General features: G+C 35.1%; 1 long non-coding RNA gene across 2 annotated transcripts; it reads right to left on the bottom strand.

Annotated features, from left to right (window-relative positions):
• Positions 1–820: 820 nt before the first annotated feature.
• On the bottom strand, positions 821–4,477 carry LOC137002103 (uncharacterized). Of its 2 annotated transcripts, XR_010891769.1 has the most exons (5): positions 4,331–4,477; positions 4,166–4,229; positions 3,824–3,912; positions 3,434–3,508; positions 821–881 (listed from the first exon to the last, which is right to left on the bottom strand). It is a non-coding gene; the product is annotated as an uncharacterized lncRNA (long non-coding RNA). The 2 variants fall into 2 exon arrangements; XR_010891768.1 differs by lacking the exon at positions 821–881 and having other exon boundaries at positions 3,280–3,912.
• Positions 4,478–5,876: the final 1,399 nt, after the last annotated feature.

Here is a 5,876-nt window from a genome sequence, read left to right as displayed (position 1 = left end):
TGCACATGTGAAATTTAACATGTGATCACATGTGAAAAGCACATGTGTTCACATGTGATCACATGTTTTTCACATGGGAAATGTGTGCTTTTGGAACATTTACACATGTGAAACACATGTTTTCCCATGTGAAACACATGTGAAACCCATGTTTTCCCATGTGAAACCCATGTAAACATGTGTATATTCCCATGTGAAACCCATGAAATCACATGTGAAACATGTATAAAATAGCCATGTGAAACGCATACATTCCCATGTGAAAACCATGTAATCACACGTGAAATGTATATTCCCATGTGAGACCCATGTGATGGAATGTGAAACCCATAAAGTCTCATGTGAACCCCAAGTAATCACATGTGAAATGTATATTCCCATGTGATCACATGTTAAACCCTTATATTCCCATGTGAAACCCATGTAATCACATGTGAAACGCATATTCCCATGTGAAAACCATGTGATCACGTGTTAAACCCTTAAATTCCCATGTGAAACCCATGTAATCACATGTGAAATGTATATTCCCATGTGAAACCACGAGATCACATGTGAAACATGTACATTCCCATGTGCGATCCTTGGAATAACATTTGAAACCCATCAACAATCATTTCTAACAAAACAACAACAGAAAATGATAGCATGTTCTTATGTAGGGCCTATAGCCATGTTTCCCAACATTAAAACAAACAATTCAAATTTATTTACAATTCTTTATTTATAAACAATTATTTTATTTAATTTCATTAGAAATACAAATATGAATATGAATTTTTAAAACAAAAAAAGCAAAACCAAATATAAAAATATGAATTGTGAGTTTCTGAATGTGTGGAATGTCGTTTCAGTCCTCTGTGTCTCCTTCAGCAGGTTTCCTGTTTTGGGATAGTAAAACAATCAGATTAGGGCAGTGCAAACATCTATCCTGATAAAGTAAACTTAATAAATAAAGTAAACTATCCTGATAAAGTAAAGTTTTATTTCTTTTCTTTATGGATTTCAGGATCGTATATGATATGTTATATTGGTAGCCAATCATATCCTGTGCGCACCTACAGCATGCCCTCTAGAAGCCATCCAAAATGGGAGTTCTAATGACTCTAAGGATTTCTAGTGAGGTAAAAACATAGCATATAAAGATTTGTATCTGACTCAGAGTATTCTATTTATGTCTACGTATATGCAGGGTTCGTACGGGTGCTTGAAATCCTTGAAAGTGCTTGAATTTTGATGATGTGTTTTCAGGTTTGAAAAGTGCTTGAATTTTGGATAAAGTGCTTGAAAATCATTGAAATTGTAACTGTATTTCTTTTACAACAAATACCTATCTGTTTAATAAATGGAGAAATAAAATGGCGCGTTTATATTTTCGCCTGGCTCCGCTTTGCGAGCATAGACCGTAAAATAGTGATGTGTCGTTCATGAACGATTCGTTCATTTTGAACGAGTCTTAAATATGACTCGGGACAACGAGTCATCTCAGAGAGCGATTCGTTCATTTTGTGTTGACCGCGCATGCGCAACATCTCATAAGCATACTACGGGAAACAGAAAAGATTAGTTCATTTCTCAAGTCCGCGGGTCCGAGTCGTTCGTTCATCAAGTCACAGCTCCATATTAGGGCACGGATATGCAGTCTGTACTGGCGGAAACAGAAAAGATTAGTTCATCTCTCGAGTCCTCGGCTCCGAGTCGTTCGTTCAAATCCCCATAGGCTGAATACAGAAACAGAAATGATTAGTTCATCTCTCGAGTCCTCGTTTGTAATAATATTTATTTTAAATAATTTAAATAATAACAACACCACATTTAACAATAAAAATATTCTTACACAAACAAGATGGAACTTTCTTTTTGTTCAGATGTTTATTGCAGACTTATTTTGATAATTTTATGATAATTCTTAAATATAGTAAAATATACAGTCTATAATCCGAATGTAATGTTGTATATTTTGCGAGACACTGGACCGGGAAGCGGTCACGTGACAAAAGAACGAGACTCGGACCCGAAGACTCGAGAGATGAACTAATCATTTCGGTTTCTGTATTCAGCCTATGGGGACTTGAACGAACGACTCGGACCTGAGGACTCGAGAAATGAACTAATCTTTTCCGTTTCCGGATGCTGGTGCTGGTATGCTGGTCATCAGCATACCAGCACCAAAACACAACATATGCTGGTCTTGCTGGAATGGGATGCTGGTGCTGGTATACAGTTTTATTTTATTCTATTTACAACTACATTGAATTTTGTTATGATGAAAATCATGAAAATACAAGCTTTCATTAATACACATAAGTTAATGTAATAATAATAATATATTGTTCAGTAAACAACATTAACACAATAATAATAATTTTTTAACAAAAACAACAGTCATCTGGCTCAGCAAGCAAATTACAATAAAACATTAATTCAACAATAATTCATTGTAAGTGATCAAATTAAGGATTTTATGTTTTTTTTTTTTGTTCTGTTGAGTTGCGAGTTATAGTCAGAATTGCTTGATATAAAGTCAGAATTGTGAGAAATAAAGTCAGAATTGTGAGAAATAAAGTCAGAATTGTGAGAAATAAAGTCAGAATTGCGAGTTATAAAGTCAGAATTGTGAGAAATAAAGTCAGAATTGCGAGATATAAAGTCAGAATTGTGAGTTATAAAGTCAGAATTGCGAGATATAAAGTCAGAATTGCGAGATATAAAGTCAGAATTGCGAGATATAAAGTCAGAATTGCGAGATATACAGTCAGAATTGTGATATATAAAGTCAGAATTGCGAGTTATAAAGTCAGAATTGCGAGGTATAAAATCAGAATTGCGAGATATAAAGTCAGAATTGTGAGTTATAAAGTCAGAATTGCGAGATATAAAGTCAGAATTGCGAGTTATAAAGTCAGAATTGCGAGTTATAAAGTCAGAATTGCGAGGTATAAAATCAGAATTGCGAGATATAAAGTCAGAATTGCGAGTTATAAAGTCAGAATTGCGAGGTATAAAGTCAGAATTGCGAGGTATAAAGTCAGAATTGCGAGATATAAAGTCAGAATTGCGAGATATAAAGTCAGAATTGCGAGGTATAAAGTCAGAATTGCGAGATATAAAGTCAGAATTGCGAGGTATAAAGTCAGAATTGCGAGATATAAAGTCAGAATTGCGAGATATAAAGTCAGAATTGCGAGATATAAAGTCAGAATTGCGAGGTATAAAGTCAGAATTGCGAGATATAAAGTCAGAATTGCGAGGTATAAAGTCAGAATTGCGAGATATAAAGTCAGAATTGCGAGTTATAAAGTCAGAATTGTTTTTACTGTATGTTGATCCAATGAACGCAGCCTTTGTGAACAGAAGATACTTTAAAAACATTAAAAATCTTATCGACCCCACACTTTTGAACATTAGTGTATGTTTAAGAGGCTTTACTTACTAGTCATTTGGTCCGACAGGAACTTTTTTATCCGCTCCAACTCTGCTATGGTGCAGGGCATCAACAGGGAAGGATCTAGGAACATAAACAATTTGTCACAGAGCCAACAATATTATTATTCAATGCCAGGTTCATTAAAAGAAAAGAAGCTAACGTTACAGCAGGAAAAGAAGAATACACATAAACTGAATTTATGTTTTTTTGTTTACTTATTCATTAAATATTGCTCATACAGTGTCACTTACATTTGGATGTCAAAGCCTTCTTAAAACAAATTAAATAAATAAAAACTGTAAATTTGAGAAAATAAAAGAAGAAAATAACAGATGCATGGTATAGGTAAAAAATATTGTGGAAAAAATGGATATGGAGTTAATTGGTGAGTTTCACCTGTGTTTCCTTCCTGTCAGCAGGTTCCTTCAGAAATGCTGAAATCTTCTGAGCTTTCCCTCTGTTGTAGAGGGGTTATTTTGTCGCTGCTGAAATCACAGAACAATGTTTATCAATATTTGTTTACCATGAGAGATCAAAACGCTTTTGAAAACTTGTGCTCCCTGCAAGTTACGTCACCGATTAACAGTAGGCTACATTTACGTTTATAAATTAGCCAGCTTCTAATCATCCATAGACAGCAAAACCTTTACACATAAACCTCTACACATCATCTACACATAAAGATGTGATTAAAAGCCTAAACTATTATAAACAAATCGATCGTTAGAGTTAGCCTACCTCTTCTGAAAACGGGATGCTAACGGAGATGATAACGGAGTTTTTCGAAGACACTAAACTGTTTCTGTAAAGTAAATATTCAACATAAGTGTGTCAATTACATGTTAGAGAAGTGTCAAGAACAGTTGTGTGTGTTATTCGTGTGATTTTAGCAACTAAACTCACCTGAAAGAAGTGAAAACAACAGCGAGAGGCTGCTGTTTTTGCTGCTTGTCAGTTGTTGTTTCTCCGTTTCCATGGCAACTCTGCGCCGCTCCAGTGTTTGAAAGCGGTTCGGCGCGCACACGCATTAAAACACGTCACAGTCATGCAGCACTTACATAAATAAACATCTAGAATTAAAACATTACATAAAAAATCTCATTAATATTAAATCATGAATTTAAAACTCATTTTGTAGTTTTATGACCCTATAGGAGCAAAATGCCACCCCAGCATAGTGGGACAATTGTGGCACTTTTATAACTTAATAAGTGTGTAACTTTTATAACTTAATTATTATTATTTTTTTTTTTTACAAACATTCAACCACGTTATTTTATTTTATACCAAGTTTTTGATATAGATATTAAGTCAGTCTTAATATTTTTTATTCAGACTTTCAGATTTTTTAACTGTAAAAATAATATAAAATAAATACACACTTATCAAAAAAGATGTCCTGTAAGCGCTTAGTAGAAACTGGACCGATTATCGGCTTGCCACTGGTGTACCAACGGTGACCCAGCAGCGGCAAACCGCTGGTGATGTGCCACCCAAAAAACGCTGTCAGATTGACGGCATTTTCAGATTGGTCAGCTTGCCGATGGTGTGCCGACGGTGGTCCGACCGTTTCAAGCCGCTGACTTTGTGCCGCCCAAAAAATTACAACATGTGAAAATATATTCCACATGTGCTCCACATTATAACCTATAGGCTAGTAACATGTTTTCCATATGTGCCACTTGCTCCATTATGTTCAAACTTTGTTCACATGTGGTGACATGTTGTTCACATGTGGTGACATGTTGTTCACATGTGGTGACATGTTGTTCACATGTGGTGAAATGTTGTTCACATGTGGTGAAATGTTGTTCACATGTGGTGAAATGTTGTTCACATGTGGTGACATGTTGCTCACATGTGATCATATAAGTTCACATGTGATCACATGTGGAAAACATGTGATCACATGTGAAGTTCATGTGTTTTTTCTGTAAGGGATACTAGGTGTATTTGACTATCTTCTTTCAGATGAACACAATCGGAGCACTATATATGTATATATATATATATATATATATATATATATATATATATATATATATATATATATATATATCTGTGTTTTGAACCCCCCAAAAAATGTATCCATCCATCATAAATATAATCTATATGGCTCCAGGGGGTTAATAAAGGCCTTCTGAAGCAAAGTGATGGTTTTTGTAAGAAAAAAGATGCGTTTTGGTCAATCAGATCAAAAGTGGAGGATGCTAAATATAGGTGTAAGCAGTTTTGAGCTTGTGCACTTTCGACCACATCCAGAGGTAGTCGAAAACACATTCGACCAGATTGCTTTCGTAGTGTAAACGCTCATGTGGTCGAATGTGTTGAACAGCCACTAAAGACTCTCCGCCTTCTGACTTAATGCCTAAACATTATGGGCTAGCCAGACTGGATTTAAACTTTATTGGCTGAAGCCCCAAGTTTGGTTTTAAGACAAAAAATTGAA

The sequence above is a fragment of the Chanodichthys erythropterus genome, chromosome 15, assembly GCF_024489055.1.
Source record: "Chanodichthys erythropterus isolate Z2021 chromosome 15, ASM2448905v1, whole genome shotgun sequence".
In the NCBI taxonomy this organism is placed as follows: domain Eukaryota; kingdom Metazoa; phylum Chordata; class Actinopteri; order Cypriniformes; family Xenocyprididae; genus Chanodichthys; species Chanodichthys erythropterus.
The sequence above is the reverse complement of the archived record's forward strand: the minus strand, read 5'-3'. Positions and strand labels throughout refer to the sequence as shown.